Genomic DNA, 24,392 nt, shown 5'->3' with positions numbered 1-24,392 from the left:
TTTTGTACACCCATAATAATTATTGATTGACTGATAAAAGCTTAGAGATCCTAAAGCTGAGGTAAAACCAAAGGCATTTTATAAAAAGAGAAACCATTTAGAAAGTGTTACTGTAAGCTGGGCCCTTTATATCACCTTTAATCCTCACTGCCATCCTGTAAGGTCAAGGTTTTTTGGTTTTGTTTGTTTTTTTAAATTGAAATAACGTTGATTTATAGTGGGTTAATTTCTGCTGTACAGCAAAGTGATTTAGTTATACATACACGCATTCTTTTTTTTTTTTTTTTTTTGCTTTAGGGCCACACCCTCAGCAATGGACGTTCCCAGGCCAGGAGTCAAAATGGAGCTGTAGCTGCTGGCCTACAAGACAGCCACAGTAACGGCGGATTCCCCACCCACTGAGTGAGGCCAGAGACCAAACCCGCATCCTCATGGATATTAGTCGGATTCATTTCCACTGCTCCAGAACAGGAACTCCTATGCATTCTTTGGTATATTCTTTTTCAATATGTCAGGATATTGACTGTGGTTCTCTGTGCTCTCCAGTAGGGCCTGGTGGTTTATCCCTTCCTTATGTCACAGGGTGCATCTGCTAACCCCCATCGCCTCGGTCTTTTCATTCTGCAGTGAGAAATGGAGGCTCAGACAGATTCTGGGGTGCAAGCAGCTTCTCAGGGGGTGAGATGAAGATTCTGGGGCTGTCCGGCTTGCACAGATTTGCTCTCCATCACTTTGGAGTTCCCAATATTTCAGCAAATGGTCCAGAGATGCTTTCTCATATTGTCACAATAACAGGAAGCTAAGGGATCTGGATGCCGTGTAAACGGTGGCTGGCCCAGTGCAGGGAGAGGTTCCCCATATGCTAGAAGTGTCAGTGCTTTCCTGGCAGAGCTGCACCTACTGCCCAGGCCAAGCCCTCATTCCTAGAGTCCCGCCATGCCCTCCTCACCACGCACAGCCCTTCTCACTCCCGTCCACCTTGGGTAGGTATCAGTCTAACCCTCCCTTTGTCTCCCCTGTCTAACCAGCACAGTTCGTGGGTCTGAGAATGGGGTGACTGCTGACACTCACTACTGTCATGCTCATACCTGATATTTCTAAACCTAGTCCAACACTCTCTGCTGAGGAAGACAGACTGAACCTCAGAATCCTTCCTAACACAGCATTCCAGGCCTAACCACAACCGGTCTATCAGCGTTGCCCTGAGATTAAGCCTATTTGTCATGACTGGAGTAGCAAATAATAAAATTTAATTTCCATTTCCTTCCTGCCTGGCCTCCCCAGCATTTCTGGGATGGATAGTAGGAAGGAGTAATAGACAGATGGACGGACGGACGGATGGCTGGATGGATAAAGGGAAATTGAGTTCCCATCTTACAGAGGAACCTTGGTTGACACCACTCCTAATTCTGCTGACTTCACTCAATGCCAATGCTTCTTTGACAAAACTCGCTCTTAGCATGAGGCATATTTTGTGGCATTTGTTACAGGAACTGGTGAGATTCCTGGGTCATTCGGAGGCCATGCAGGATCCTTATTGTCAGCACTTTGCTTCTCACTCTGTCTCATTTCCTCCCCTCTAACATATGCCTGAACTTAAAAACATCCAAGCACCACATACTTCCTTCTTCTTTTTAAAGCTCAAGCTGACAAGAGAAATTTCTTCTCCCCCTCACCTTTTTTCTTCTATGCAGAGGAAAGATTCAGCTCCACTGTGGAGTGTCTAAGAAAGGCCTAAGTAAAAACTCCTCTGTGTCTTTGGAGACTTCAGCGAGCTTAACCTATGCCATGAGCTGCCTGGAGGCTCTGAATCATCTCATGTTTTTCCAGAGCCCTTTCAGAAGCCCTGGCTTCTGGTTTTGAACCAAACCAATGGTGGTGATATCAGAATATTCCTTCCCTTATCAAAATACCACTCAGTGTTTGAGAGGAAGGAAATACTAAGAAATTCTTATTCCAGAGAATTTGAAGAAGAATAAAGCAGCTCTTATAAAGCAACGTTTTTGAGATTTGAGTACAAGCAAATCAGAAGCATCTGGATTGCGTGCTGTTGAAACGTGCTTTTTTTTCCCCAGGAAGGAAAAAAATACTTGGAAAATATACATTTTATAAAGTGACATATATTGGAAAATAGCTGAAGATTTTTAACAAACCCAAAATGTAGCAGAAATGGTCCAACCCCAGTTATAAATATCCTAGAACCAGCTGGGGAATAAAATTAGGTGGTGAAATGATTGTATCATTTGTTTTTCCAAGCTGGAAACGACACATTTCTTGTATGTTTCTAAAAAAGAAAAATGCTGTACTGAGACCTATGAGATGCGGTTTTGTTTTGTTGCCTTTGATTTGATATTTGCTATGATAATAATTCTTTTCACTGAACTTCCCAGACCATTAAAGGTAAAAATACATAGATGGTAACGGCCGTGGGGTCAGACTTTTGGCTCCAGTCATGACTCTGCCCCATGAGCCAGGGGATCTCGGGCACGTTCACTCACCCCTTTGTGCCCTACCCTAGTTTCCTCATCTGAAACGTGAGAATGATAATAATATAATCATAGCAATAATAATAATAATTGCTACACTTGGAATACATGCCTGGCACACAGAAGTTCTCAGTGAGTGTTAGCTGGTGTTTTTTGTCACCCTGCCTGGAAGGTTCTGCCAACAGAGAGCTCCACGGCTCGGTCACCCACTTCAAAACCTGACAAACCTTTGGTTAGACCACTAAAGAAAAAGATGAAGTGAAAGCAGGGCTATTACAACCAACTTTACAGAAATAAAAAGGATTAGAAGAGAATACTGTGAACAGTTGTACACCAACAAATTAGAAATCCTAGATGAAATATCAGGTTCTAGAAACGCAACACACAAACAGCTTAAACTGACTCAAGAAGAGGTGGAAAAACCACAACAGACCTATGGCGAGAGATTGAATCAGCAATCAAGAGCCTCCCCACATAAAGAGTCCAGGACCCGATGTCTTCACAGGCAAACTCTATTAAACATTGAAACAAATGAACACCAATCCTTCTCAAACTTTTCCAAAAAATAAAAGAGCAGGGAACACTTTCTAACTCATTCATTCTATGAAGCCAGTATTACCCCAATACCAAAAGTCCTCATTCATTTCTTTCAAGAGTCTGGCCTCCCTGACCCTTCAATGGAACTATAGCATCACTCCCCCCATACACACACTTATTCCCTCTCCCCAATTTATTTTTCTTTATAGAACTTATTACGGTTGATACATATTTATTTACTGACTTCCTTGTCCCCCTAAGCCCCATCAGAGCAGGGAATTTGAGATTTTTTGTTATTTTTTCCACTGTTGAATTCTCCATGCCTACAATGGTGCTTACCACATAATAGTTGCTCATTAAAATATATTGCAGGAGTTCCTATTGTGGGTCAGCGGAAACACACCTGACTAGTATCCATGAGGACGCAGGTTTGACCCCCTGGCCCTGCTCTGTGGGTGACCGTGGTCTGTGGTGTGGCTCGCAGATTCACCTTGGATCTGGCATTGCTGTGGCTGTGGTGTAGACCAGCAGCTGTAGCTCCAATTCGACTCCTAGCCTGGGAACTTCCAAATGCTGCAGGTGCAGCCCTAAAAACAACCACAAAACAACAACAAAATGTATTGAATGAATAAATAAATGGTCTAACTTTCTTCCACTGAGGAAGAACAGAGTGAAAACTAGAGAACATCTAGGGATTGCAGAACACCACAACCCAGCTGACTTGAAGAAAAAGAGCCTTCAAAGGCAAATAACCAAGAAAGTGTGGTGTCAGGAAAACAAAGGGAAATGAGATTTCTGAAAAGCAGGGAATGGTCAGCAGTGTTGATTAATGCTGAGAAATCAAGTACAAAGAGAACGGAAGTGTCCGCTGGGTTGAGCCGCATGAAGGCCATTGGCCACTTGAGTGAGAGTCACGTGGGGGCATCGCATGGCCAGAAGCCAGAGGCCAGGCTGCTCTGAAGGGTGGCTGAGCCCAGAGCTGGGACCGTCCAACAATGTTTAAACATGTTGTCTTACAAAGAAGAAGGTACAGAGACTGGGAAGTTGCTGGAGAGGGTGTTTATGTGGGAAAGACCTACTGCCGTCTAAAAGACTACGGAAGGAACCAGGGTGAGAAGAGAGAAGAGGCGAGGTCCCCAGCGGGAAAAGCGGGGACCCGGAGCATTGGGGTCCTTGGGCTCGCTGAGCAAGGCGTGCACGTCCCCACCTCAGGCAGCAGGTGAACAGAGCCTCCAGGAAGACAAGACCCTCAGAGCCCTTGTGCCTCACCTGCCAGCCTCAACCAGGACCAGGTCTCCCAACACCCAATCCAGGGTTCTTTTCACACTGGGTGGTTTTTCTTTCTTGCTCACATTAGAGGGTTCAAGGGCGGGGAGTGGGGACAGGAATAGAAACTAAAGCTGATGAGTAGGAAACGCCGACTGAGAGCATTTCAGACTGTTGGAGAGAGTCTTCTTCCAATGAAGATGCTCCCGTTGCTGTGTTGTGTGCCCGTGAACACAGTGGCCCTCCGGCAGCCCCCACTCACCCCTTCCTGGATGGTGGAGGCGCTGCCCTGATGGGTGAGTCTCTGGGGAGACTGGGCATGCCCGGCCTGGCCCCTCGTGCCTCCTCTTCCTCTTCCTCTCTTCCAAACAGCAGAGGAGAAATGCCCTATATGGCTCTCGACCCAACAGGAAGCAGAGCAGTAAAGCTTCACTCCACCCCTGCCCTGTGCAGAGGACAGCGGTAGCCAGAAGGGCAGCCCTGCCAATATTTGGCCCCAGATCCGCAGTCCATTTGCCCACAGATCTAGTCTGCTTTTTCTGCTGTCAGCTTTAACAGGCAGAAAGATGAGATTTGGGGCTCCATCTGCCTTCTCCTCTGTCTTTTTTCTCCCCCCAATGGGTTCAGCAAAGATGGGGAAGAAAAGCACTCACGACGCCAACAGAAATTATACCCTTAAAGGTGGCGTATGCAACTGGAGTCTCAAAATCATTCTTCTCTTGGTATAAAGACCAAAAAAGCATAAAACACAGCAGGAATGTTTTCTGATACCATGTAGACAAAGCAAGAGCCCTCTTCAGAGGCGAGCCCTCAGAGGGTGGGACAGAGCGCCTGGGTCTCTCATGCACGTGGAAAACCCTCAGGGCTTGCTTTCCTAAGTCAGTTGGATCCAAGTGCGAAATCGTGGTTGGTAGTTTTTTCACCTCTTTCCAGGATTCCAGTGTTTTCTGTCTGGAAACAGCCACTGCCACATCCACAAGTTCAAGCTTGAGAAAGTGACCCAGAATCATTGCATGTCAAGAGGCCACACCACCGTAACTGCGCTGCGAGGGCCAGAGAAAAACCTGCCAATGAACATTCTTGGTGGATGAGAAAAACGCATCAGCCCTTGTAAAACGAGGTGTTGGCACCATATTTAGCCAGGGATCCAGCCTTCTCTCCAGCATTTTCGGTGCCAAATAGTCGATCCTAATAATCGTTTCAGAAACAGTCACTATCACCTTCTCCAATTACTCCAGTCTCCGTATTTCAAACTGAAGAATACTGGCCTTAATTGTAGAATTTCTCTCCGCTGCTCCCAAACGGCCATTTGGAAATTCACCAAATACTTTTCAGGCCTATCTGGGAAGACAAGCATGATCAGCAACATCTCCTCCTGCGATTTGGTTTGCAAGGCATCTTAAGAAACAAAGGGGCTGGGGAGTATTCAGAGACCTTATATATAGCACATCGGAATCCCTAGAAGATCAGGGGCTCTCCTTGTGGCTCAGCGTGTTAAGAACCTGACCAAGAGGAGTTCCCACTGTGGCTCATTGGTAATGAACACAACTAGTATCCATGAGGATGCAGGTTCGATTCCTGGCCTCGCTCAGTGGGTTGAAGGATCTGGAGTTGCTGTGAGCTGTGGTGTAGGCTACAGCTCAGATTCTACCCCTAGCCTGGGAGCTTCCCATATGTCACAGGGGCAGCCCTAAAAAACAAACCAAAAAAAAAAAAAAAAATCCATGGAAGGTCAGAAGTCTGGGGTGGGAAATGGGGGCTGCAGGAATATTGCAAAACCCTGCACAGGACTGTGTAGATCCACCCCAACCCTGGGCTTGTGGTGAATGGCCTCCAACCTTCCCATCCTGGCAGCCATGGTTCAGATCTAAAGTTCCAAGGGAGAGGATCTGGCCCTTTTGGTTTCTACAGGGCAGGCACTTCCTCTACCACCACCACCCTCTTCCAAAAATACAGCCGTGGGGGAACGCTCCCTGCAAAGACAATGGGATGCTGTTAGAATGGTGGGGTTGGGGCCCAGAGAGCTAATCAGGGCAAGAGCTCCCCATACCTGGACCCCAACAGGGAGCCCCATGGGCATCAAGTCAGTGGCCTCAAGCATCCGTGACTGTCGCAGAGCGATCCCGGAGCTCTCATTTATTCTAAGTTCATTGACTGCATGGTGACCAAGCCCTTCTGGGTAAAGATACATCGGTGGACAAAACAGACAAGCCCCTAACTTCATGCGGCTCATAGTTTCCTTAAATTGTCCACCTCGGCTGACAGACCACGGAGCTCACCCTCGTTATCACGAGTCCAAAGCTGCCCAGAAACTATCCCCTTCAAACCTCAGCCCTGGCCTCATCCGAAGTCTGGGTAGGAAAGACACTCTTGGTGCAGGCTTGAAACACCGATCTCTGAGTTCAACTCATCTGCAAACTACAATGTGTGCTTGGTGTGCAAGGAAATGCAGAGCGTGACAAGGTCACAGAGACTGAGCCCCTACTGGTGACAACCCAGAGGGATCAGCAGACGACAGCGCAGCTTGTTAGCGGCTTTGCGCCGAGTTTCTGATATTGGCACGTGGCAGTTCAAATAAATAAACGTTCCCATATCGACAGATTAATTTGTAAGAAATAATAATTCTCTATTCAAAGAATGCTCTGAGCCATGTGTGTGCATGTGTGTGTGTGCGCGCGCACATGTGCGTGCATCTCTAGATGTGTTCATTAACAGATGTGAGGAAGATCTCACTTTTTTCCTTGTTCTCCTCTATGTATCCGTGGTGGTCAATGTCATGGAAATATACACATCTTAGGGGCTTTGGCATCTAAACTCTCCAGAGTATTTATCTGCATGCCTTTGGGGAAGTTGTTTGATTTCTCTGAGGTTTAATGATTTTCCTCATCTGTAATATAAGAATAAATATATCTCCCATTTTCTTTTTTTCTTTTTTTTTTTTTTTTTTTTTTTTGTCTTTTTAGGGCCACACCCGCAACATACGGAGGTTCCCAGGCTAGGGGTCGAATCAGAGCTGTAGCCGCCAGCCTACACCACAGCCACAACACCAGATCCGAGCCAGCCACGTCTGCGACCTACACCACAGCTCACAGCAACGCTGGATCCTTAACCCACTGAGCGAGGCCAGGGATCAAACCCGAAACCCCATGGTTCCTAGTCGGATTTGTTTCTGCTGCGCCATGAGGGGAACTCCTCTATCTCCCATTTTCTATGCACTTATCTTGTGCCAGGCACCATGGCACAAGTATATTATATAATTTAATCCACCCCTCCAAGTCCATTGAGGTTTTCTTTATATTGATTTTGCAAATGAGAAGTCAAACATGAATTGAGTAACTTGCTTAAGGTCACAAGGCTGGTGAATGTAGAGGAGGCGTGATTTTCACAGGCATGTTCCACCCCAAAGGGCACCCTCTCCAACCCCTCCTTCTACCACCTTCTGCAGGTGTTTCTATAGGACTGCTCAGCTGCAGTGACCGAAACCCTCAAAATTCTTCCCCAAGATTGTCGGGAGCTATGGCTCCTTCTTGATGCTTCACCATTGTCAACAGTGTCAACCTCCTGGTCTAAGATGGCTGTTCCCGTCCGGCCATCAGGCCCACCTTCCAGTGAGCATAGAAAGGAAGACACAAAAACTGGTATGGTCCTCCCGCTAGGGATGCTTCCTGAAAATCACACCCTGTGCTTCTGCTTATGTGCCACTGACCACTTTGGCACACAGAGCTGCAAGATAAGCTGGCTGGGTGATCTTACTGAAGGAAGTCATGTGCCTAGCTAAAAAAAAAAAAAAGAAAAAAAAAGCAGGATTCTATTATTAAGGAAGAACAGAAGAATGGAGAGTGGAGAACAGTCTCAGGCACAGGGGTTATTGAAACTCTATGGGACAGTGTATTTGAAGCCTTCAGTCCTCTGCTGGGCACACATGGGCCCCTGGAACATAGCACTGGTTGTTATGTGTTATTTGTTTTTTTTTTTTACTTGTTTGTTATGTGGGGTTTTTTTTATCTTTTCAAGTTTTGTTGAAATACAGTTGATTTCTAATGTTGTGATCATTCTTGCTGTACAACAAAGTGATTCAATTATACATACACAACATCTATTCTCTTTCAGATTCTTTTCCTATATAGATGATCACAGAATACTGGGCAGAGTTCCCTGTGCTATACAGCTGGTCCCCATTGGCCAGTCATTCCATATACTGCAGGTTGTATGTGTGCCATGTTGTATATTATTATTGACCTATATCTGGCGTCCTGAGGAATGCATGCAGAAAATCATGAATTCAAATCAGACAGAGAAAGGTCACAGAAAAAGGATGGGAGAAGGAAACCTGTTTTAATCACTGTGACATTACGTACTAGGACCTACTATTTCACTCACACAGAGTGTCTCTTTGCTTCTTTGCAGCATCCCCAGGACTGTGCGGAGGCTGATGGTGAGTAGACACTCCAGAAACCACCCCCAGCTGACTCAGTCCTCACCATTTGACCCCCTGGACGATGCTATCACAGGTGACTCCTGGTAAGTAATTTCCATGGCACCCATTAAGAAACTGAGGAGTTCCCATTGTGGCTCAGTGGTTAACAAATCTGACTAGCATCCATGAGGACACAGGTTCGATCCCTGGCCTCACTCAGTGGGTTAAGGATCCAGCATTGCCGTGAGCTGTGGTGTGGGTCAAAGACACGGCTCCGATCCTGAGTTGCTCTGGCTGTGGTGTAGGCCAGCAGTTACATCTCCAATTTGATGCCTAGCCTGGGAATCTCCATATGCCTCAGGTGCCGCCCTAAAAAAAGCAAAAAAAAAAAAAAAGAAGAAAGGAAGGAAGGAAGGAAAGAAACCAAAATCTCAGCCAGCCTCCATGAGTTCCTCGTGGCCCCTCCCTCCTTTCTCATTAGATGGTGTGTTGTTTTCATGCCCCTCGTGATTAACCTTCATCAGGAAGCGTAGGGGAAGCGGGGATAACCGAATCCCCAGGAAATCTTCGCCTCCTACTGTCATTTAAGCATCTCTCTCAACCATCGTGATACCAGGGCTCCGAGTAAGGAGGAAAGGACCATTTCTAATTGGGGGTGAGATATTATCTAGTAGGGAAGGTTCCAGATGGCTTCCCTGAGTGGAAGTGACAGTCACGTGGCCAGCGTGGAAGAGGAAATAAGAAGGGGAAAGAGGGGAAAGTGGTGGCATCAAGGGACTCATGTGGTTGAAAAGTCCCCCAGGACACAGGACAACTTCCTCTGGGTGTTTGGAGGCCAGTTCTGTAACATCTTTCCACCTCTTTTTCCTCATTTATTTAACCAATCTCAACTGTCCATCCCTCTTTCATTCCAAAAGGATTCCCTGAGCACCTGTTATGTGTCAGGTCCTGGAGATACAGCTTTGAACCAAACAGACCAAGCCCCTTCCCCTCTGAGGCTGCTTCACTGTAAGGCTAATGGGGAGACTTGCAAGGGCCTTTTCTTTTTCTTCTCACTCATATTCATCTTTATGCTCAATTTTCTATGCTTATTTTTTAATGGCTCTTTTGTTGTTGTTATGACCACACCCATGGCCTATGCAAGTTCCCGGGGCCAGGGATTGAATTCGAGCCGTAGCTGGGACCTGTGCTGCAGTAGCAGCAACACTGGATCATTTAAAACCCACTGCACAGGCTGGAGATCGAACCTGCACCTCCACAGTGACATTGAGTTCCTGCAGTCAGGTTCACAACCCCTGTGCCACAGCGGGAACTCCTGATGGCCATATATTTTTTTGTTTTGTCTTTTTAAGACCGAGCCCATGGCATATGGAAGTTCCCTGGCTGGGGGTCAAATCGGAGCAGTAGATGCCAGCCTACGCCACAGCCACAGCAATGCCAGATCCTTAAGCCATGAGTGAGGCCAGGAATCAAACCCGTGTCCTCATGGATGCTCATCAGGTTCGTTACCACCGAGCCATGATGGGCACTGCCCTAGTGGCTTTTCCTAGAAAGGATCTCAAGTACATAAGCTCTTCAGACCCCACAAAACGTGGATCTTCCCCTGCTGCTCTCCGTGAGCTAACTTCCTGGTTGGGAGAAAGAAGATAAACACATCAGCAGATAAACATGTGCTGCATTAAACAGGGATGGGTATTATGATGAAAACGGGAAGACAGCCTGTATTCAGTGTGGCTGGAGCCCCTCTCTGAAGCCGTGTCTTGTGGGCAGAACTTGAACAAGGGGAGCTGTTCCTGCCTTTTACTGCCATTCATCCGCTTACACGAGCATATTTGGGTCTGCTTCTGAGTATTTTTTAAGACCGTATTTCTGGTAGTGGAGTTAACAAACCAAAGGAACAAATGTTTTCATGGTTCTTGAAACCACGTGCTTCTGAAACCTTTCTTTTTATTAAGACTTCTCTTTGGGGTTATAAATGAGAGCAGTGATTTAGCAATGATAAAGACCTTGATTTTAAGACACTTTAAAAATCTTTTTTTTTTTTTTCAAAATTTCAAGAGGATCAAGATTTTTAAGGGTTACATATATCTGAACAGCCTGGGCTGCTCCACGCCTTAGATCCCAATTAGCTTTTTTTTTTAGCGCTGCACCCACGGCACATGGAGGTTCTCAGACTAGAGGTTGAACTGGAGCTGCAGCTGCCGGCCTACACCACAGCCACAGCAAGGCCAGATCCTTAACCCCCTGAACGAGGCCGGGGATCAAACCTGCATCCTCTTGGATACTAATCAGGTTCTTAACCCACTGAGCCACCAAGGGAACTCCCCAACTAGCCTTTTTGCCTCTCCCACCACAAACACCTACATATAATTCCTTATTCTAGAATTATTTCCTAAGTCACAGAATTTTAGTGCAAGAAGGAACCTTGGCGTTGATGAGAGATATTCCTGGCTTACCCTAAGCCTCACGGTGAACTCATGGTCAAGCTGAAATAAAGCCCCAGTCTCTCGATTCCTATGTTTACAATCAAAGTCAATCACAAAATGAGGAGTTTCCATTGTGGCTCAGCAGACTAAGAACCTGACATAGTGTCTGTGAGGATATGGGATTAAGGATATGGTGTTGCTGCAAGCTGCGGCATGTTTGCAGATGCAGCTCAGATCCAGTGTTGCTGTGGCTGTGGCATAGGCCATATGCTGCAGGTGTGCCTGTGAAAAAAGAAGAAAAAATCAATCATAAAATGAAAAATGCCTGCCATGTTTTATGATGACAGAATTGAAGACAAAACTTTAAATAAATACCCATGGATAGGGCCTGCCAGATTTACCTCCCTCAGAGGTGGCTGTGAACATTAATTGAGATAATAAACCTAAAGGACATAGGACTTTGGTTCAAAAGTTAACAGATATTTCTTTGGTGGCAGAGCCAAGGGAACATCCCAAGTCCAGATGTGGGCCCCGTGGGAAGGGGAGCCGGTGTAGGGTGGTCTTGGGGCCCGTAGCATGGACAGCTTCTAGAAAGGGGGTGGCTGTTACACCTCCAGCAGCCTGGGAGCCAGGGCAGGAGTCCCAGGAGACCACACAGAGGGATGGAGAACTCCAGCCTGGATCATGGGAACCTCAGGAATCAGGGGTCCAGCTGGAGGCTTCTACAGAGCCCGAGCCAGGGCTGGCTTTGATCAGCCGCCAGGCCACCCCCCGGGGCCAGCTGCCGGCCCAAAGGGCTTCGGCCACCCAGCCACGTGAGAACTGTCCCAGCCCCGTACCCCTCCCCTTTCTGGGCTTCGATCCAGGAACAGAGGGAAACAGCAGCTTGCAAGGGGAGGAGAGCAGAGGGAGAGGAGAGGAAGGGATGTGCCCCTCTCCCCAGGCAGCCATCCAGGTCCAGGCCAGTCTGAGCCAAGGGCGGAAAAGGGAGAGAAAGCTCCACTACAGGGCTTTAATTTTTTTTTTTTTTTTTTTTTTGTCTTTTTAGGGCCACACCCATGACATATGGAGGTTCCCAGGCTAGGGGTCGAATCTGAGCTAGAGCTGTAGGCCTTCACCACAGACACAGCAATGCAGGACCCAAGCCTCATCTGTGACCTACACCAGAGCTCATGGCAACGCTGGATCCTTAACCCACTGAGCAAGGCCAGGGATCGAACCTGCAACCTCATGGTTCCTAGTTGGATTCGTTTCCACTGAGCCGCAACAGGAACTCCCACTGCAGGGTTTTAACTGTCACCTGGGGTGTGGAATGCTAAGGTCAGAAGGCAGCCTGCTTTGTGCAGCTCCAAGGTTGTTGTTGTTTTTTTCAATTGCCTCAATGTGACAGTAAGACCCCTGGCTTGACCAAGTCATCACAGGGGGTAGATGGCTTCTGCTGCTACCAAATAAAATTTAAAGAGTCAACGGAAGTCCCCACAGAATTCGGATCTGCCTTGACTGCTTTCATGGAGTGGACAGAGGATAGGGAATGGATTAGATACCTACAGGCAGGAGGGTTCCCCTTGTGGCTCAGCAGAAATGAACCTAACTAGTGTCCATAAGGATGCAGGTTCGATCCCTGGCCTCACTCAGTGGGTTTAGGAACAGGTATTGCCGTGAGCTGTGGTGTAAGTCACAGACGTGGCTCAGATCTGGGTTGCTGTGGCTGTAGCATAGACCAGCAGCTGTGGCTTGGATTTGACCCCTAGCTGGGAACCTCCATATGCCGTAGGTGCAGTCCTAAAAAGCCAAAAAAAAACCCAAAAAAACAAACAAAAACATATGTACATACATACATGCATGCATGATATAGGTATACAGAGACATATATACATACTTGGATGATGGATGGATGCCAGATAGATAGGAATAGACAGATAATTTCATTTGTTCACTATCCCTGTTTCATGCTTTTCCAGTGTGCCAGTAGCACCATGGTGTTTTTTGTTTTTGTTTTTGTTTTTTTAAATTGACAAAGGGCTTTATTTTTATTTTTTATTTATTTTTGTCTTTTTGCTATTTCTTGGGCTGCTCCCGCGGCACATGGAGATTCCCAGGCTAGGGGTCTAATCGGAGCCGTAGCCACCGCCTACACCAGAGCCACAGCAACGCGGGATCCGAGCCGCATCTGCAACCTGCATCACAGCTCACGGCAACACCGGATCGTCAACCCACTGAGCAAGGGCAGGGACCAAACCCTCAACCTCATGGTTCCTAGTTGGATTCGTTAACCACTGCGCCACGACGGGAACTCCTTTTTTTTTTTTTTTTTTTTTTTCACCATGGTTTTAATTTAGTCATTCTGGCCATGCTCACATGAGGTGTTATTTTCCTAGGTAACCCATGTCCACTAACAGGACCCACTTTTACTCCGCTCTTGCACCCTCACTCATGAGTTGAAAGTAATTTGGGGGCTTCTTCTTAAACCTCACCTTCTTGATTGCATGAAGGATAGTTTTATTTTCGATACGCCTCTCACTTCCTCAAGCCCGGTAATATAAACATTATAGAGGCTGATACTACTTCGAACTCAACTTAAATTGCCGTCGGTGACTCCTGATGCCTCTGAACCCGAGAGTCCCACACTGTTTCCACAATCCCCGAGGCCTCCCCTCTTCCCCCTCCACTGACAATCATACGGATTCCCTGTAATCTGCTCATTCATTCATTTATCCTTTCGTTCATCATTCGTTGGATTGGGTACCTTCTTTATGATGATCGCCCTGTGGGGTGCCAGAGATACAAACTTGAAAGCCGAATGATACACCGTCCAGGCCTCAAGGCACCTACCGTCTACTGCTCCATGATTTGATGGACATTCAATCGTTGCGGTAGCAGGTGATAAGGACAACGTTACAGTCAAGGTACAGTGGGCGCTCAGGAGGGCGTGACGGACTCTCCCGGGCAATGAGTCCATCAGCTTCACAGAAGAGAGCACCAAGGAGCTGGCGGGATCAGTAGGATGTCCTCAGGCAGCTGAAGGCAGGGGAGCCCAGCCTGCAAATTTGTTCAAGTGTTTGACAAATATTTATTCAGCACTTTGGTAGGCTCTGTGCGTGGCTCTGAGTGTACGATGGTGAGCAGAACAGGCGCAGCCCTGGGCTCATGCAACAAATAATCTGACTTGGAGCCCGACTAATGTCTGCCAGCACAAATAACCACCCAGAGAAATATATAAGCATCACTCCGCTGTGGGACATGGAAGGAAGCTGTTCAAGCCAGGAGGCTGTGAAAGCCTTTTTGAGGAAGTGCTGTTTAAACTGCGATCTGAAGTAAAGGAGTTAATTTGGGGTGAGGAGTGAAGGGAGGGGACAGTCCAGGCAAAGGCTCCGTGTGGGGGAGGGGAGGCCGGTGCAGATTTGAGGATCTGAAAGACAGTCACTGCAGGACACAAAGGGAAGGAGAACCAAGGCTGGCAGCTGACAGCAGCCATGGCTACAGGCCTTGAAGGGCCTTGAAGTAACAGGTGGAAGGGAGAGGCAGTCAGTGAATTCAACAGAGATGCCGAGAGACAAGATCAGATTTAGGGTGTGTTGGGTTTTTTTGGTTTTTGGTGGGGTTTTTTTTTTTTTTGTTAGTTTGTTTTTTGATCACCTTGACCAGAATGGTGAGAGAAATTTAAGAATGGAAACAAATTGGGAGTTCCCATCGTGCTCAGTGGTTAACGCATCCGACTAGGAACCATGAGATTGCAGGTTCGATCCCTGGCCTTGCTCAGTGGGTTAAGGATCCGGCATTGCCATGAGCTGTGGTGTAGGTCGCAGATGCGGCTCCGATCCCGTGTTGCTGTGGCTCTGGCGTAGGCCGGTGGCTGCAGCTCTGATTAGACCCCTAGCCTGGGAACCTCCATATGCCGCGGGAGTGGCCCAAGAAACGGCAAAAAGACAAAAAAAAAAAAAAGGAAAGAAATGTTTCTCAGAGTTCCCATTGTGGCTCAAAGGGTTAAGAACCCAACTGGTCTCCATGAGGATGCAGGTTCGATCCCTGGCCTTGCTCAGTGGGTTAAGGATCCGGCGTTGCTGTGAGCAGTGGTGTAGTTTGCAGATTCAGCTTGGATCTGCTGTTGCCGTGGCTGTGGTGTAGGCCAGCAGCTACAGTTCCAATTCAACTCCTAGCCCTTGCATATGCTGCAGGTGCAGCCATAAAAGGAAAAAAGAAGGAGATATGTTTCTCTAGGCACTTGAAGGCAAAGAAAGAATGAATGAATGAATGAATGAATGAATGAATGAAACCAATGGCCTGACCTGCACCTATTCCATGTTCTCTGCCTTCAGCTTTTAAAAACATTGTCCCTCTGAAAAGTGACATTGATGCCTTTGTACAAAACATCTTGATATCTGATAGCAAAGACTCAGTCTAGGAAGAAGGGGGCGTTAAATGGTATTCTGGGAGATGATGAGACGCTCACCAGTTGGGGAGAGGGAAGAAGAGTGAATAAAAGGTTGCACCCCTGAAGAGTTTCACCTGCCGTGGAGGACCCAAGGCCAGGACCCATGTGAAGAGAGGGATCCCTCCGTTACCTGCCAGCAGCTTCTCTCACCTGATAGTCTCCAAAGAGTGTGACTCACGGGCACTGTGTTCAGAGGGTCTGTTGCGCCCCCAAGGCACCTGCAAGACAGTTATCACCCAGCAAGCACTGAAACGTCTGTCATCGGGCCTTCCTTCTCTGCCACACTTACACACTGGACACGGGGGATGAGAATGGAGTCCAGGCCGTGGCCTCTGCATGAGAGGGCGTGCTTCTTCCCAGGGGTGAAGCACACGCACAAAGATCTCCTGAGCATCAGATCCCAGTTCTAGAAGGGGGCGAAGCTGTGGTCCCAGGTGCCCAGAGACTTGGCCCACTTCTGCGACTGAGGATGTGTTGGGTTCAAATTGTTCACTCAGTTGGGTACCCAGTTCCACCTAAGATGCTGCTCTAGGGAGGCCCCGTCCGTATTCCTTTTCCTCCTCCATCATGCCAACGAAGGATGGAGATCAAAGGAACGAAAGGCAGCCAGTCATCTTTGCACACCCAAAATGTCTCACAGCTGATGGAATTTGGAGAATGTGCGAATCACTTCGAATCTTACCTTCTTATAGATACTGGAATGGATTCTGGATTTAATCTAAAATGAATAACACATTTTCATCCTTATTAACCATGCAGTAAAAGGTACTTATGAAATGAACAGATGACTCAATATTTGTTTAGTAATAACATCATACTCATGATTTTGCCCAAATTCCACTAATTGTTGAGTTCCCCTTGCTGCATGGCAGGACCTGAGCCTTCCTTGAGGATTTTTCCCCTTATTCTTAGGCAGTCCCAAAGGAGTGGGTTCTTGGCCGCAGGAAACATGCAGGAAACTTACAGCATTGCCTCCGCTTTTTCTGCAGAAAAAGTCCCCAAGCAGATCCTAAGGAAACCCCCAGTCACCACTTCTTACAGCACTGAGACTGTTACCAGCCCTGGGCACATCCACAGAGAAGTGTTTCTCATTACTTAGTCCTTCTAGTTCAGAGCCCCAGCCCCCACCCACCCAGACACACACACACGTGCACGCACACGCATGCATGCAAGTTATTAGATGCATAGAAAAGGAGCCAAAATGTCACACCTCAAGGATTTTAATAATGGTGAAGCCTGCTGGAGCACGAGTGTTGGGATGTTTCTTGTCTTTGTCTGCTGCCATACCCACTTGCTTTGCTTTTTTACTGACACATGATCTTGTAATGCTGTTTTTATTATGGATTAATATGCATTTTATATTTACTATGTAGTGCTTTCATTTTTAAATATGGTTTCAGATATTAACATTTGGCTGATAACAGGAAGCCCTCCAACTTAGTCTGATCTTCCTGGAGGTTGCACTGAACCTTTCAGGACCTGCTCTTTGAGTGGTATCTGCCTTTGTGCTTCAACCTAATACAGAAGCTGCTGAGAGCTGGCATCTGTGGGCCCTCCCTGCGTGCGGGCACGGTGCCAAGCACTTGCCATGCGTTGGGCCACACCACGCTCCCCAGAACTCTGGGTGGGTGCCGCAGCCCCCACTACACTCACAAGGAAACAGTGTCCTAGAGCGGACGTAATCTACAAGGCAGCACGTGACGGATGCCAGGTGCGTGGTGCAGAGACCCAGCTCTAGGGGAGCCACGAGGTCTAGAGCCCTTCTGGGGACATCTGTTAAGACTCTAGTTTGGGGGCTTCCTCAGGCACTGGCTGGCTGGAGTCCCTGCTCTCAGGGAAACAGGTTTCCTCTTACCCCAAGCTCCTGCATCCTGGAAGAAACAGGGAAGGGCTGGGCCCCTCCCTGGAACCCTGCCCGCTCCCCACCCGTGGGCAGAAAGTCAGCAAAGCTCAGCCAGCCCACGTTCAGAGCAGCTGCAGCCCTGCCAAGCCCGCCCCACCCAGCCTCCTCTAAGAGCTTAAGTCAACAGGCCCAGAGACTCAGACAGGCCATCTCGGGATGAAAAAAGGAAAAAAACGCCGCAGCTGCCACCGCATTGGCATTCGAGAGAGCTCGAAGCTTCCAAGTGCAGAAATGAATTAAATAAGCGTTTTTTCCCCTTCGGGGTGGAGTACAGCCTCCAGGTCTCCACCCAAGGCACACCCCAGCAGCAGCTATTTATAATATCTGAGTGCCAGATGGGACCTGCCAGGGTGAAACAGAAAACAGACGGCTGGACGACCAAGGCCCGCCCCCCGCCCCCCCAGCAGGGTTATGCCCTGGAGCAAATGCAAGCCTGGAGGGAGCGCCTGGGGACTGATGGAGGGGCAGGGTGACCCTCCTGCCCTAGTGGCACTTCCCCGGCCAGCGGAGAGCCTCAGAGAGCACACGGCCCCCGCCTCGCTCACATTCCACTGCCCGAGGTGCAGGGCTGGGCACTGGGTGGACTCGGGCTCTACCTGTTGGATGAGGAGCAGCCAGCTGAGTCCAGAAAAGCTCGCCGGGCCAGCAGCCAGCTGTGGAGCTGGCGGCCCCGGCCGCTGGGGTGGGACCTGGGGGCCAAGGGGAGGTTGGAACAAGGTGGCACAGGTGGTTGAGGGCGCAGCTTAGGGAGGTGGGGCAAACCCTGGTGACTTACTTGGTGTGACTTTCTGACTCTTATGAACCCTTGGGAATTCTGCCTCCTTATCTGTGAAACACAGGTAATAATTACACCAGCAGAATGGGATTTTTTTTTTTTTTTTTTTTTTTTTTTTTTGCTTCTTTTATAGGTCCGAACCCAAGCCATATGGAGGTTCCCACCCAGGCTAGGGGTCGAATCGGAGTTGTAGCGGCTGGCCTACACCGCAGCAGCAGCAACTCGGGATCTGAGCCACATGTTTGACCTACACCACAGCTCACAGCAACGCCAGATCCTTAAGCCACTGATCAAGGCCAGGGATCAAACCCATGTCCTCACAGACACTAGTCAGGTTCTTAACCCACTCAGCCACAAGGGGAACTCCCCGAATGGGATTTTGGAGAACACCGAATAGACTGCAACTGCTTCAAACAGTTCAGCAGCATTGAAACGGCAGCTGTTCCTATGGACTCTTTGCCCAGCTGCGAAAATGCCTCTGCACTGGCCGCCGCCTGTACACACGACTTGAGGGCTAACCTGGGCCCTCTCCTCCTGGGCTTGGAGACGAGCATAGTGCAGCTTCCCAGTTCCCGCCCAGGCTGTGCCATGTGGGCCAGAAGGCTGGCTGGAGCTGAGTCATCTGAAATAGGTGCCTGGTTAAAATCCGGCTGGTATCCTGCTGCCCCTGCTGCCCTGTCCCTGCTGGTCGGCCAGTGAGTGAAGACACTTTCTCCCCAACAAAAGTCTCCTCTCACTCTGTGGTGACAGCCTCCTAACTCAGGGCAGCTCCACTCTTCTTTTTTTTTTTTTTTGCTTTTGAGGGCCACACCTGCAGCATATGGAGGTTCCCACGCTTGGGGTTGAATTGGAGCCATAGCTGCCGGCCTACGTCAGAGCCACAGCAACGCAGGATCCCAGCTGCATCTGTGACCTACACCACAGCTCATGGCAACACTGGATCCTTAACCCACTGATCGAGGCCAGGGATTGAACCTGAATCCTCATGGATGCCAGTCAGGTTCTTTAACCGCCAAGCCACAAGGGAACTCTCTCCACTCTTCGTATCTCTAGGAACATTCCTAACCCTCAGGCCACACTGAAGTTTCTTTCAGTTTCTAGAGGGGTGCTGTCTAGTGAAAATGTAATTTAGACCACATAGATCATTTTGTGTTCTAGTAGCCCCACGAATGAAAGTAGAAACAGGTGAAACTAATTTTAATAATAGATTTTTAGTATATCAGAGTATCATTTCTAAATGGAATAACATAAACATTATTAAGGAGATGTTTTTACACATGAAAAAATGCTCAACATCGCTGATTATAAGAGAAATGCAAATCAAAACTACCATGAGATTCCACCTCACACCAGTCAGAATGGCCATCATTAATAAATCCACAAATAAAAAGTGCTGGAGGGGCTGTGGAGAAAAGGGAACCCTCCTGCATTGCTGGTGGGAATGTAAACTGGTACAGCCACTATGGAGAACAGTTTGGGGATACCTTAGAAATCTATACATAGAACTTCCATATGACCCCACAATCCCACTCTTGGGCATATATCCGGACAAAACTCTACTTAAAAGAGACACATGCACCCGCATGTTCATTGCAGCACTATTCACAATGGCCAGGACATGGAAACAACCCAAATGTCCATCGACAGAGGATTGGATTCGGAAGAGGTGGTATATATACACAATGGAATACTACTCGGCCATAAAAAAGAATGACATAATGCCATTTGCAGCAACATGGATGGAACTAGAGAATCTCATACTGAGTGAAATGAGCCAGAAAGACAAAGACAAATACCATATGATATCACTTATAACTGGAATCTAATATCCAGCACAAATGAACATCTCCTCAGAAAAGAAAATCATGGACTTGGAGAAAAGACTTGTGACTGCCTGATGGGAGGGGGAGGGAGTGGGAGGGATCGGGAGCTTGGGTTTATCAGACACAACTTAGAATAGATTTACAAGGAGATCCTGCTGAGTAGCATTGAGAACTTTGTCTAGATACTCATGTTGCAACAGAACAAAGGGTGGGGAACAAAAATGTAATTGTAACGTATACATGTAAGGATAACTTGATCCCCTTGCTGTACAGTGGGAAAATAAAATAAAATAAAAAATAAATGCAAAAAAAAAAAAGATGTTTTTAAAAGTCTGGTGTGGAGGAAAAAAAAGAAAAAAAAAAAAAAACACAGAAGGCATTCCTGTTGTGGCTCAGTGGTAGCAAACCTGACTGGTATCCATGAGACCGTGGGTTCAATCCCTGGCCTCGCTCAGTGGGTTAAGCATCCTGTGTTGCTGTGGCTGTGGCATAGGCCAGCAGCTGCTGCTCCGATTCGACCCCTATCCTGGGACCTTACATATGCCACAGGGGCAGCCCTTTAAAAAAGAAAAAATAAAATAGAAGTCTGGCATGTATTTTGTACTTACAGTACATCTCAGTTCACTCTTGCTACATTTCGAGCGCTTGGTCGGCGGGCACATGTTACTGGATGGCACAGTCCTAGAGCGTTGGCTGGACTTCCCTTTGGCTTATCAGTGGGGGAGGGGAGCCCCATTGGAGTCTTTGATGCCACCTGCTCCGGGGTTCTGACAAGGGTGAGGATGATGGCAGGGAAGCAGGGTTCTGGTGCAGGCCGGGGTGAGACACTGCCCTCTGCCTTCTCCTAGCCAGTCTCCCGACAGCTTGGGTGGGAATGAATCACGGGCACTGTGAATAAAACATAAAAAGCCATTCCCCCGCCACCCAAAGATCTGAACAGCTGTGCCTTGAACCCCCCATCAGAGGAGATGGTGTCTTCCCTTCTCTCCAGGCTGTCATAGCTGGAGCAAAGGCTTCATTTGGGACCAGGCTGCCACCACGGAGGCATAAAAGGAGTCTCCCAGGGGACAGGGCTCCTGGGGGAAGAAAAAGGGTGAAAGGGAAGAATCTTCAGCAGGAAGACCATGGGCAGCCTTTGCACAGTCTCAGAAAATCTTTGGTTTCCAAAGTGTCTGCAACATTTTTAGGTTTGCGGCCCCTGAAGGCTCAGTGAGCCTCTGCCTGTGAGAAATAGTTTCCAAGACATCACATGAAAAATATTTTCTTTTGCTGCTCTGAGGACCTGCGCTCTATGAGGTCTAATCCTACCAGGGAACGTGGAGGAAGGCACTCCCTGACGGGTGAGCTGCTAGCAGCTGCGCTCACCCCCATTAAACCACGGGATTACCATGCCTGCCTTGTGCAGAACAGGCGAGAACCTTCTGGAAAACCCGGAAGGGGCCAAGAGGGGACTTTGTGGCTGGTGCCCACCCGTCTTGAAGCCGTGGAGGCAACCCAAGGTTTCACACAGGTCCCCACCCTGGTTTCTGGCACAGCCCTGGAGCCTTCCCACGCCCCGATGTGGCCAAGCTTTCTGAGGCATGTGCCCTCTCTCCTGACTGCCCATAATGCGGCTGCCAAGCCAGTTACTGAAAGGGTTTGGAAGCTGAGGAGTAAGAAAAATCACCACCTTTGCTCCAAGGGAATTTATGGGAATAATCTGAACACTATGATCTCTTCCAGACAACCCGGCTGAAGGGCAACACTTACAGAAGCACCACTCACCCCAAACTGAGCCAGTGGGCAAAGCTGGGCCTCCCCTGATTTTGTCTGGGCTACTCTTAGGTCCATCCAAAAAAGCCCACGTGGACAACTTGTCCCAGAAGATATGATATCCCAGAAAAGTTGCTCCAGCATGCTCCCTCGAAAAATCATTTCATTGCTTCTTAGCACCATAATATCACAAAAATTAAAATGCTAAGAAAAATGAGGTTTTTCTGTTAACTGGCCTTTTCTTGTTAAGGGAAACTGTTTTTGGTGTAACCAGTGATGCTGAAAATCTCTGTCCCACAGACCAGGGCCGGCCTGTCTTTAATCACACAGGAGGCTGCCAGGCTACAGGGGGGGCCGTGGTTCCAAGTGGTGAGCGCCGTCGATGGAGAAGGCATAAGCCACAGAGCCAACGTGGGTTCCAGGCCTGCCGCTGGCTGCTGGCATTTTGTTCCTGTTTGGTGTCAGCCAGACCCTTTCAATGAGCTCATTTTGTTGTAGGTATGTCCTTGTTCCCTAAAATTGAGGCATAAACATTCAATTTGAGGGCTCAGGTTAACTAGATCCCACTTGAGAAGTGGCTCTAGTTGAAGCAAAAGCCTGTTGGCTCCCTTCTGGCCTCTGATCACATTTTGGCGATGGGCTGACTTTAGCGTTCACATGGCAAGGGCATTTCCATTTGGTCCCCCATGAAGTCACGGAAATTCTAGTTATTTTTGCAGTGGGCGATTGCCTGCTTTATCGGTAAGAATGATCCAGCGATCCAGCGGGGGCTGAGCTGTTCTGTCTCTGGAGCCGCTTATAGGATCACAGTTATGAAATATTTATTTTCTGAGATCAGCTTAAGCTGATAAGGCACTTTTGAGCTATTAAGAATCTTGTTCATCAAGCTTGTTTAGCTAGGAGACGGTTTTTCTGGTGGGGGTAAAATCAGATGAATCCAGGCGTCTCCCTTGATTGGGCTCTTCTGCTGAATGGGTGTGACCATCACAGGCTCCTCTGAGGAATGGCATTTTCTCCTTCAGATGACTTGCTGCCAGCTCGCTCTGTTCCCTCTGGCTCACATCCCAGCTGGAAAGCGCAGCCCCAAGACACAGAGAAACGAGGCCACCCCAGAGAGACAGAGGATCTTGCAGTAACGCTCCAGAGTCATGGACCTGTTTGCCACCATGCTGAGTGCAAGAAGCTCAAAGAAAATATTGCAAATAAATGGGCATTGAACAGGCTCAAGGATTTAAAGCCTCAGCGTAAATCTATTTGGAGATAGTCTTGCCCTCCTAAACCTCGTGACAGGGCCAAATAGAGAAGGAAAGAAACCCACTTCTCTGTAGGGTGGACAGAGAAACAGGATAGGGGAGAGGAGGTAATGGGAGGAGGCGGCCCTGGGTACCACTTGGGCAGGGTGGTCGGGGCCGCCTCTGAGAAAAGAAGCCAAGTGCTTCCAGAGCAAAGGAAACAGGAGGCGCAAGTGTCCTGAGGCTGGGGCGTGCTGGCGGGGAGCTGGACATGTCTGGAGAGCAGCAGCCAAAGAGGAGGGAGAGGATACGTGCAGGCCCCCAGACCTCTCAGCAGAGACCACGGACTGTCCTGCTGCCTGTTCTCTCTTCCTCCTTTCAGTAATAAAATCCCTGCAGGGCTCGTGGGCCTCTGCTGGTGACCACATCTTCCAGCCTCGTGGGCAGCAGGACATGGCTCTGTGACAAAATCTCGCCAATGGACGGAGAATGGACATGGCCTCCGCTGCTCTGAGTGCCCAGGACGGACCGTGTTCCTCTCTTTCAGCCTTTCTTACGGGTGGAGCCATGGCTTGGTGCTGGGGAACCACCTGGTCCATGCAGACACGGGGAAGGCCCGGGCAGAGCTTCAGAAGGTGGGGTCCCTGGGCCTGCGGTGACCTCAGCATCACCTGGAAACTCGTAGAAATGCAAATTGGGGCCCCCCCTCCAGACCTACCAAATTAGAAACTGGGGGTGGGGCCCAGCAATCTGTGTCTGAACACACCCTCCAGGGGCTTCCAATACACTCAGGCTTCAAAACCACGGCAGGCTTTCTCAGCAATGCAATGTTGACACTGCGGGCACCAGCTTCTTTGTTGTGGGGGCTCTCGGGGCCCTGTGGAATATTTAGCAGCATCTCTGGCCCCTACCCCTTAGGAAACAGCAGCACACACCCTTCCCCTCTCCTCCCCGCCAAGTCCTTACAACCCACAATGTTTCCATACGCATTTCCTGTAGTACCATTGACTTGTGGAAGGAGAGATAAGAAACTGATCAAAGTGGTTGCCTTCGGGTAGTAGAAGGAGGGTCGAGGGGGTTTGGGAAGACGTCGCTTTTATTTTGTCCGCTTCTGCTGTGTGTTGGAGTTTTTACCATGTGCAATGTTGAAGTAAATCTCTAGGCCCAAGATGAAGCCACTCCCGGCACAGGTGCCAGGTCAGCAAACCAAAGAGTAGATAATTTCATGCCCCCATAAATGCCCCGTGTGACCAGAAGCGCCGTCTGTCCAGTCAGCCTGTCCCCAAAAGCCAAGCCAACTTTGCGACGTCACACCCTAAACAAGGTTGACTCCATGGCCCAAT

At 48.5% G+C, this 24,392-nt stretch overlaps 1 long non-coding RNA gene across 1 annotated transcript; it reads left to right on the top strand.

Annotated features, from left to right (window-relative positions):
* Positions 304-18,356, top strand: LOC106504619. Its single transcript, XR_001298249.2, has 3 exons — positions 304-4,585; positions 8,697-8,810; positions 15,449-18,356. It is a non-coding gene; the product is annotated as an uncharacterized LOC106504619 (long non-coding RNA).

The sequence above is a fragment of the Sus scrofa genome, chromosome 8, assembly GCF_000003025.6.
Source record: "Sus scrofa isolate TJ Tabasco breed Duroc chromosome 8, Sscrofa11.1, whole genome shotgun sequence".
In the NCBI taxonomy this organism is placed as follows: domain Eukaryota; kingdom Metazoa; phylum Chordata; class Mammalia; order Artiodactyla; family Suidae; genus Sus; species Sus scrofa.
This window is presented reverse-complemented; position numbering and strand designations above follow the sequence as displayed.